This window comes from Strix uralensis, chromosome Z (genome assembly GCF_047716275.1).
Source record: "Strix uralensis isolate ZFMK-TIS-50842 chromosome Z, bStrUra1, whole genome shotgun sequence".
In the NCBI taxonomy this organism is placed as follows: Eukaryota; Metazoa; Chordata; class Aves; order Strigiformes; family Strigidae; genus Strix; species Strix uralensis.
In genome coordinates this window covers 91637818-91648462 of record NC_134012.1, presented here as the reverse complement: position 1 = coordinate 91648462, position 10645 = coordinate 91637818, and the positions used below count along the sequence as shown (strand labels likewise).

Genomic DNA, 10645 nt, shown 5'->3' with positions numbered 1-10645 from the left:
AAAGGCAGGAGGAGGGGATGCGAAGACCCAGGGGCTCAGCATCCTTTGGGACCAATCCCGTCCCATGGGAAGGAAGGGACCCCACCACATAAGCTGCTCCCACAGCCAACAGGTACTAAACCTAACTCCTGCAGTCACCCTGTGCTTTAAGGGCTGGCAGCAGGATGAAGAGCAAGTCAAGCACACAGAGCCACGACTCCTGCTGATACTTCAGCTGAGCCACCCTGAAGGTTGCAACTCTTCTCCCTGCTCTGCAAAGATCTTTGCAGTGTAACTGGGGCACAAACATCCCAACCCAGCTGGCACGTGAAGCTGTGGGAGCCTGCAGATGCATGGAGAACAGAGACAAGGAACCTGCGTGCCCTCCAGACCTTCCAACACAGAAGGATGTTTGCAAGGGGAACATCATTTCTAACCCAGAAAGCCCCCAGACTTGAAGCCAGGGGTACCTCAAGGGTCTCTGGCTCACTTTAACAGTGCAGAATTGAAATGTGTGTGTTACAGCCAGGTACAAGCCCTGTCAGTTGAACATCTATAGGCTACAAGAGCAGGACCATGGTCCAGGATGGTACAGGAAAGGAAATTAAGGAAGGGTCTATAACACAGCATGTTTTCATGCCCAGGGCTTGTCAAATAAGCCTGGCTTCTTTATTTGATGACTTTATAAATCCACTTGCTAAAACACCACCATGGACATACCAGGCTGCTGTCAGGTCACCCCTCCAGCACCCCAAGCACTGAGCAATGTGGGGGGAGCACTGAGCAATGCCACGGGAGCACTGCAATGCCAGTGATCTGCCAGGACCCAGCCCTGGGGACCTCCACCCGTCACGCCAGGTCCCATGGGCAGTGACACCTCTGTCACCACCTGGTCCCCTCTGAGCCGGCCCGTGCCCAGCAGATCCCTGGGCTGGCAGAAAGGTGGGATTCAGAGGCCACAGCATCACCCCGGCTTCATCTCCTGTCTTCTCATCCTCAAAGCAACCTGACATCCTCTTCCAACACCCTCGGCGTAGCCTGGCAACGGCAGTACCAGCATGGAAACAGCTGTACTGGCATGGAAACGGCAGTACTGGCATGGCAACGCGGCTGCCGGTGGAGAGACAAAAATGTTAGGCGGACATCCCTTGCCCTGGCTGTCCCTCTGCTTCCCAAAGCAGCAAAGCTGCCCCGTTCCCCCTGGGTACCTCCAATGGGCTGTGGGTGCTGGGCTTGACAGCCTTGGCCAGCCTCACCTCCTTCTCTCCCCACTTCCCAGCACTGCATGAGATGAGTTGCTGTGTCTCAGCCCTGGTCTCACAGGTCCTGGCATCCAGGGAGCCACAGCAGCACACGGATGTTCCTTGTGGGTCCCCTGTGAGGGGAGACCAATACACCCCTTACCTCTCCCAGAGAAAAAAAAAAAAAAATCGTTAGAAAGGCATAAATCTGTGAGACCCAGGAAAAGGGTTCCTGTGGGTTTTGGCTGTCAAAGGCTTTTTCCTGCAGCCAGTCCCTCCATCTGCCAGAGCAGGCTTGCCGCTTAGGGCCAGCCCTCCCTGTGGTGGGGAGGAGCAGCACTGGCATCCCCGGGTAGGGGGTACGTTGAGGCTACCCTCCTCACCCCGTTTGGCCAGGGGGATGTCTCCCCAACACCGGGCAGGGAGGGCAGCCAGAGCATACCCCTGTGCCGGGAAAGGAGATCCGGTGGGGGCATCGGAAGTTACACAACGCTGCGCCAAGCAGACAAGGCAGCGAGCACGGTGGGGGCGCACACCAGCCCCCAGAGTGAATTCCCTGACGTGGCAAACATCTCCCGAAGCCCCCTCGACGCCCACCTGCACACGCAGGCAGGAGCCCACACGCATACGCAGGCAGGAGCCCACGCGCCGGCGCACGCCTGCCTCTAAAGGAAAAGCCTCTCCAGAGCCAGTGCTGAAATAGTGAATTGCCTCATTCATTCACCCTCTCCGGAAGCTGTGCCCGTACTTGCAAACTTACACGCGGGGAGGCATGTGCGGCAGACGCGTGCGCCCACCCCTATTGCCTCCAGGAATCTAACACCCCACCCCACCCCCCCCACCCCCCCCAGCTACCTTCTTCACCACTTGATCTGAAATGCAAGCACAGTCTGCACCCATGCGTGTCCCTCCACGCCAACCCTAGCCCTGCAGGTGGGGAACCCTGGTTGGAGCAAATTTGGCGTGCAACCCCCCTTCATGGCGTGATGGGGTGACCCATGTGCCCCAGGGTGGGGGAAAGCTCCCCTGCCACTTTTTGGTCCCAAATCCAGAGATTCTCACGCAGGAGGTGGCTCCTTAGCGCACACACACACACACACATAAGCACTCCCAGCTGCGTTCACCCCCATGGCTCAGAGAAGACCCTTCTACAGGGGATGCTGCTGTAGCACAAACCCCTCATCGTGGCCAGGTCACTCCATTCCCAAAACCTTCAGCAGGATCTGGCAAGACCTGTGCAGAGCATGGCACATGCATGGCATGGGGGACACGTACGTGCACGGTATGTAATATGTGAATGCCCTGTGACACATCCACACGGGATGTGCACAGACAGAAACCTCCATTTCTAAGCTGGAAGGTCTGGCCTGGGGTTGTCACCTGTCCAACGTTCCCCGGGGATGCCCAGGCTCACAGCACACACCTGCGTGCAACCCTGGGCAGACGCAACACGTGCCCGCACGTGTGTGCACACGCCTGGTGCGCTGCGTGATGCACGGCTCTGCAGACCCCATTTGGGGGTTCAGTGCACACAGGACACACACAGGCACGGTCAGGCAGCAGTGGGGGCAGAGCAATGCAATGCCTACAGCCTGCCTACAGCCTGCCTGCCTGCGCCCCGGCGTGACCCCGCTTTGCCAGCACGTCCTGACGTAACTCCAGCCGAGTGTGGGACAAGCCACCGCACCGAGCAGGGAGATGGAGCGGATTCAGCTCATTTCTTTTCCTAGAACAACTTCTTTTTTTAAAGGTGCCCGAGAAAACATCCCATCTCCACCCCCCGCCCCCTCACCTGGCAGCCTCCCAGCAGCACCAAGCCGTGGTGCAGCGGCAGCAGCCGGCACGGCATGTGCAGAACCCGTGAGCATGGCACTGCGCCATGGTCAGGGCCCCTTTTCTCGACCCTAGCATCCAGGGTGGTCAGCTGTCAGGACATACCCCCAGTCCTATTCTCGCTCCCCTTGTACAGGAGGGAAATGCTGATGTACCTGAAGGTACCCCAGGACCTGTGGCATGGGCGCCCAGCTCAGTTGCCCCCTCTAATCACTGCCGAAGGCCGACGTCTGCATTGGACAGGGAGGATTTCTTGCAGTGGGGACTGCTGCCCACACTGGCATGACCCAGGGATGCAGGCACTGGATCACAGGACTCGAGGAAGCAAAAGCATCAGCGCCCACAACAGCCCTGCACCCTGTCCCTACCCGCCCCCTCAGTGGCTCCTCTTCCCATTTGACCTTGAATATTCTTATTTTTCCTCAACCTCATCTAGAATTTGGGACCAGACACAGGGGCTTGATCTGCCCCAGATTGCTTTTCCTCCTTCACGAACACAGGTCCTTCAATACCGCTCCAGCCTGAGCAATGCTTTAAAGACGGCAGTTTGCCAAAGAGGAGCCCTGCCACCGTCACAGCGTGCGGCAGCAAGCCGGGGCCTGGGGTGCAGCTCAGCCCCTCTCCCCGAGCCCAACACATTGAATGCCCTGTGTTTTTGTTCCCCTCCAGCAGTAGCAATCTCTCCTCCCCGCCTCCCTCCCACTCCCCACCCTCCTTTGGGCTGTACATTCAGTGCCGCTGCCCTTACTGAAGCAAAGCAGAGAATTAGTTTGGGGCTTTATTTTCTTAAGCGTTAATTCTTCCAGCCCCTTCTCATGCGGAGACGCTGCTGGTCTCCTCATTTGCTCCCTAATTACGCAGCACTGTAACTTTTCCCTCTTTCCTCGCTCTCTTCCAGCAAATTGGAGGGTGGTGTTTGCCAAGTCTTGCTTTCACTGTAACCCACCACCATCCCCAACCAGTCTCATATGTATTTTCTTTGTGATGGTACAGCTGGAAACAACCACAGCCAACTTTATCTTGGTGCCTTGCAGCAGCTCTGGGCACTGCATGCCAGGATGAATCCTCTCTGCAGTCTTCACCATGGGCAACAGGGCATGGCTTTGGGAATCAGAGCCTCAATGATCCAGATGTGACTCCACAGCTGGCCAGCTGTACAGGGCCTCCAGACTCCTTAGGCCCAGGGGGCCACTGAAAAGCCTTGGTGGGTGCTGGGGAATAGACAAACCCCCTGCCCTGTCCACTGGTCTGGTTTGAGAGGAGAACTCAAGGCGCTCTGTTCTCGGGATGTCCCCTCAAGGGGATGTGGCAAGTGATGCAGGTGACAAGCAGGAGCCCCCTTTCATCCTGAGCAAGCACAGGAGGAGCAGGACAGCAGGTCAGTGGATGCCTTTGAGGCCGCCTGGGAAAGATGAATCTTCCTTCCTCAAGGAGCAACACATCTGGCAAAAAAACATGCACAGAGCAGCCACCACAGATGTCTCCCCCAGGCAGGAGGGGATGAATGTTCCCAATACTACAGTGACAGGCACCCAGAGAGATCAAATAAAACAGAAACCTCCAAGGACTGCCCTCTGGTCCAGAGACACACGAGAAAGCTGCTTGACTTGCAGATGGTGATCCATAACGCACTGTTAACCACTGGCCACTTCATATACCACCTGCACCCACTGCCCCATCTCCCCATACTCTGCCTCCGAGCAAGAAATGGGCAGAGAGGAAAAACATCCTTGCTCCAGCCTCCAGCCAGAGCACCAGATGCTCAGCCAGTCCCTGCCAGCATTCCCAGCTCACTCACTACCACATCCCCTCCCAGTTCAACTTCTACACCGGCTGGTGTCTCAGGCTCCTGATGAAAAAAACCTCCAGGCAAGGCTGTTCCCTGCCAGCAGCAGGCAGCAACCTGGAGATCCACAGAGCCACCACAGGACTGGCACAGTGCCATACAGCAGGGCCAAGGGCTGGAAACCACAAAGCCCCATGAGATTGAGCAGAGATGCCCAGGGCCAGGCAGCCCCCACATGTCTCCACTTGCTTGCAAAGACGAGACTGGGGCATCTCAGCATCCTCCAGCACTCCAGAGGGGGTGCTTGGAAATCTTCCTCCTTTCCCTTCTCCTTCTGTACAGGGGTCTTTATGGCTTTACCCACCCACCATCCCTAATCCCACTGGATCAAGGAGATGGGATGCTCAGGACGCAGCAAAATCAGAGGGGTTAGTAGTTACCAGCTATGGGTAGGGAGGGAGGCAGCCTGGCACCGCAGCAGCACCAGTGGAGTCTTCTGCCCCTAGCATAACACTGCCTGCATCCCTCTGACCTCCACCTGCCACCAGGCCAGGGCAGTCACAGAGTTTGGGAACAGTGGAGGAGAGGCAAGATCAGAATAAAGGGAAATAAGCCTGTTCTTTCAGAAAACTCTCCTCGCCAGACAACCCCCAGGTCATTTTTCTTATTTTTTAGAGGTCACAGATATGGTAGCAACAGGTATTATGCTTCCTGCAGCAGTCCTACCCTTCGAACAAAGGGTACCACTTTGTGTTCTGATGAACCCATTGCATCTTGCCACTGTCGGCTCATTTGGCAAATTAAGGATTAGATGCCAGGCAGATCTGCAAAAGGAAAAGCATCAGATGGACACACTCCCAATAGATGCAGTAGGGTTTGTCTCCAGCCCATTCACCACCCACCTCCAGCTGTGACCTTCAGGGACAGCATCCCTGCTGGGAACCACGGGTGATGCCCCCACCCTGGAAAGCAGGGACTCAGGATGTGTTTCAAGGCCAAAATTCCCCAAATGATGGGGCGGCTGGAGAGACTAGAAGAGCTCAGTGTGCTTGGCACCCAAATGCAGACTAGAGATAACTTGGTTAAAAATGTAACTTGGAGAGAGCTGTCCCCGAGAGAAACCATGAAGTGCTACAGAAGAAAGCAGAGCAAAGACTGGAAGCTGAAATGGAGCCAAGCCAAACTTCAGCGCCTGTGCTCCACGTGCACACAGGTCCCCAGGGGCGACTGACGCTATTTGGGCTCCCCAGCACTGCTGGCCTCCTTTCCAGGGGACGCATGAGGTCACGGGTGGGTAGGAAGGAGCCAGGGGCTGCAGGGGTGCTGCCCGCTCTCAGCTGCCATCGCCCTGCCTCACCAGGGATTCAAGTCCCATGCCTGCTGCTGATTCCTACAGCAACCCAGGACAACTCGCTGCGCTCCAGCATTCACAAGTTGGGGTGAGGACACAGCCTCTCTTCTTTCACCTACTCAGACTGTGGGTTTGCAGAGGATGGCTCCCAGGAGGGGCTTTTGCAGCCCACACACTCTGCATGCCCAGTTTAGACCTGTGCGTTGGTGTTTCAGAGTCGGAGCCAGCAGGGTAGGTCAGGCCAAACCAAGGTGTCCAGAGGCAGGATTTGCCTGGTGGAATCTTGCTCATCCCCAGGCTCTGCCCCAAAAAAGCACTGCGGCATCCCCTACACTGCCCTTTCCTCCCACACACTCTTGCCCTCAGGTTTTGGCCACTCCAGCAGAGCCTGAGCACAGGTGGGGACAGTGGGGGCCTGGAGAGGACCAAGTCCTCCCATGCTCCACTGCCCACTGCCATGCAGAGCTGCTCGCATCTCCCCTGTGTGCCCAACATGGGTGGCAGGAGAGCCCCAGCGTGCTCATCTGAGGGGGTTTGCAAAGGTCAGCCCAGGAGGCGGTCTCCGGTGAGGGCTGCATGCCAGCACCGGCTGGGAACCACTTGAGAATAGAGGCAGGAAGGAAAAAAAAAAAAAAAAAAAAGGGAAAAAGAAAAAATAACCCAGCTGGCAGCACAGACACTGCCGGGAGAGGAAGCGGCAGGTTGAGACAAGGACACAGCTCATTATGCCACCCCCGCAGGTGCAGAGCGCTGAGCGGAGCGGCCGGCTCCGCTGCCGCCGGCAACGCACTGGCAGGGGGGAGGCAGCGGCCGGCAGCCTCAGCCCCAACTGGGGAGAACGAACCAAACACCATTGTTACGGCTAAAAGTGGCTTCCACCCCCTTCCTCCCGCATGCCCTTGCAGACCAGGCAGGGTCCAGGAAGACACAGAGGCACAGGGACGTGGGAGATGCTTCTGGAACAAGCTCTTTCAGCACTGTTGCATCCGGGGTTTTCAAGGCCAGCCTGGGTAAAGCACGGTACAGCCCACTCTGACCTCGTGGCTGGCTCTGCCTGGAGCACAATGCCACCTGGGGACCATTCCTATCCAGATTACCCCACGCTCAGAGCTAGGCAGGCACAAGTCCCTCATGCTGGGGCTACCAACGAAGTTCAGGGTGACTGGGAGCTGGTGAGAGGCACTCGGGTTTGGTGGTTTCCTCCTCAGGGGACATGCCAGGGGCTGGATGAGCCCTGAGGAAGACGGTCCCCATGTCCTCAAGACAGGGCTCGCCTGCACAGGCAGCAGTTTCAGCAGGAACTAAGACCCAGGCCTGACCTGGATGGTGACCCACCAGCACCAACTTGGAGATGCATCAACCTCAGACCACAGCAGGTGTTAATCCAACAAAAAAACCCTGGGCACAGATTTTTTTTTTCTTGCAGCCCTTTCCTCATCCTGCAGCTCAGGGTGCTGGAAAATGCGGGTGGCATCTCCAAGGATGGGAACAGGCAGGAAGGAAAGACAGCACCGAATGCGTGGGCACTGCTCTCGCCGTGGAGAACGGAGTACAAACCCCGCTGCTGCCAAGCCCAGTGTCCTCAGATGCATCTCCCCAGCTCACCCAGGCACAGTCCCCAGACTTCCCCGTGCCGCGCTGAGCGGGGGAGTCTGAGAGGGAGCCAGCGCTCTCCTGCGCGCAGGATCATGCCCTCGCTCCTGCCCATCTGCTCTGCCATGGGGAGATCCAGATCCAGCTCGGAGGAGGTGGTGGCAGTGACGGGGAAAAAGGTCTCAGCGGTATGGCGCCCACCAGGAACACGCTTCGCAGCTGGCACTCGGGCAGGAGGTTGTAGACCTTGATGGCCTCATCCACTGCTCCGACCTTCAGACACTCAGTAATGATGTTTCAACAGAAAAACCAGTCCCCCACCTCCCCATCCTCACTGGGACAGAGACCCACAGCCAAAGCCTCAGGAAGAGCTGAAGCTCCAGAGGAACACACCACGCTGCTTACTCCTGCAGCCTGGGGATTTCCCACACCAGAAGCACCGTCACTGGGCTCACCAGCCCTGATGGATTTCTCTTTTCAGGAATTTGCTTAATTGCCTTTTGACCCTCCGTTCCTCCACCCAAGGCCACCATTTCCACAGGTTAATCACAAACTGCCCCTGAGGGGCCGCTGCCTCTTCCCACACTGTTATGGGATGAGATGTTGAGATGCCCTGTTATGGGAACTCAAGCAACCCTTCGCTGCTCACCTTCCCCCTGCTGCACAGGATTTTATTATTCCCCGTCACGCCTCCCTCAGTCATTTCTTCCCCCAGACGGAAGAGAGCCAGTTTATGTAATTGTTCCTTCTATGGAAACGGCTTCATACCTTTAATTATTCCTGCCACCCCTCCCTGCACTTTCCCCGGCGTGTCTTTAAAAGGGTGCGGATGTGCCGGCAGGCAGACGGGCTGCGAAGGAGGAGCAGTTTTGGTTAAGACACTTGCTGCGCCCTGGGAAGGAGGCTGTGGTCTGCCCTGACCCTGCTCCTGCCCAGCTTTCAGCGGCAGAGGGGCCGCATCCAGCCCCTGGACCAAAGCCCTTGTTTGTCCCCAGGCAGGCTGCACACCAAGCAGATCATTTGTGAGCACAGGGATGGCCAGCGCCAGCTTCCCCACTCTGGGGCCTCCAATGCCCCCGGCAATGAAAGGCCGAAATAAAAAGCATTTGCAAGGCCAGGGCATTGGCATGGCGCGGGACAAGCAGCACGAGCCCCCCCCGCCGGGGGTACGTGGCCAGCTGAACACACAGACAGCGAAATAGATGGGTAACAGTAAGTGCTGGTTTAATATCACGATGACTCAGCCGCTGTGAAGGGAGTACAGTGAAAACTCTGGCTCCCTCAGCTTGGAGAGGCTCCATCAACAGTTCATGGGGGGAAAGGAGGAGGCCAGGTGGCTGCTCACACCCTGCCCCAGAGAGTCAGAGACCTCACTGCAGGAAAGGACGGGGAAAACAATGCTGTGACCAAACCACAGGGGACAGACAAGCCATGAACCCAGAAGTTACTCCAAAACACCCTGTTCAAACACATCCTCAGCAAGCAGAAGTGTACTGAGGATTACAAAAGCACCCTCTATTCATGACAAACGTCATATTAACAGCCTGCACTGTTCACATCACCGCTTCAACTTCACCCATGAGCTGCAGCACCCATGGGACCAGCTGCTTCCCTGCCTTGGTCTTGGGACAGGTCTGCAGGCAGGACACTGTCCTGAGAGGGATCATCACTGCACCAACATGGTACCTTCATGGGGGCAAGAGACAGGCTTGTTTCATGAGACATGCATGTTTCCTAAGACAAAATCCTGGGTCTAGACAGCTCCTCTGACCAGAAGCCTACCTCACTTCAGGTCAAGTCCTGGCTGAGATGAAGGATCATGGGAGAGACTCACATGGCAAAAGCCCACATGCTCCCTTTGGAAGGGGACACGTGATGGGGTTTGCAGAGGGACAGCACTCAGGGCTTCCCTGCTGCAGAGTTGGGAAGCACCAAGATGAACAGATCAGGTGCTGTTTTAAACAGACTCCTAAGCCTCACACACAGGACCCAGGCTTTGGGGTCTGATGGCTTTTTCCTGATGAAAAAGCGTACCCCATGGCAAGCCCTCACACCCTCCCAGGGCTGAAGCACCTCAGCCGATCCTCAGACAGGGAAGCTGCAGGACCACTGGCCCAGTCATTTTGGGTGTTTGATCCGGGGTATGCACTGTCCCTGGCGAGCACACGCCACCCCATCATCCCCATCAGGCACCCACACATATCCCGGTCATCGGACATCCTCCTGCCAGTCCCTGGCGTCTCGTTCTCCCTCCCCTCCCGGCCAGCCCCCCGTGAAGCAGGGTGCCACCTTAGCACCCAAGGGCTCCGTGCACACCTCGCACCAGGCCCGGGGGACAAGCGCCTCCCTCCCTGCAGGCCATCACCCTCCCGCGCAGCCGCTCCCAGCAACCCCGCGGGGTCGGGGACGAGGCCGGGCGAGCACCACCCGGCCCCACCACTCCCCGCCCCCCCCGCACCGCCCCGGCCCTGCCTGCGGCCTCGCCGCCCCCCGCACCAGCCTGGGCTGCCGGGCCCCCCGCAGGTCTCGCCCCGGCGGGCCCCGCCGCCTGCGACCCCCTCACACGGACACCGGCCCTGCGAGGCCGCCCCCGACCCCGCAGCCGCCGTCCCGGTCCCCCTTGGGGGGTGGTGCTGAGGGGGGGAAGGGCTTAACGCGCGGCGCCCCGATGACGTCACAACCTTCCAGAAGATTCCCCCGGGGATCCCGCCGCTACAAACGAGAGCCCGGCCAATGAGAGAGCGCCGAGGGGGCGGTGCCGGCTTGAACTGACCAATAGAAGGCCGCGGTGGGGAGGTGGGGCGAGGCAGGCGGGCAGAGGCGAGGCCCTCGTCCTTCGCCCCGCCTTCCCGCCCACCCCCC

General features: G+C 58.1%; 1 long non-coding RNA gene across 1 annotated transcript; it reads right to left on the bottom strand.

Annotated features, from left to right (window-relative positions):
- Positions 1-675: 675 nt before the first annotated feature.
- Positions 676-10526, bottom strand: LOC141937758 (uncharacterized). The gene is made up of 3 exons (XR_012627058.1): positions 10465-10526; positions 1188-1383; positions 676-1089 (listed from the first exon to the last, which is right to left on the bottom strand). It is a non-coding gene; the product is annotated as an uncharacterized LOC141937758 (long non-coding RNA).
- Positions 10527-10645: the final 119 nt, after the last annotated feature.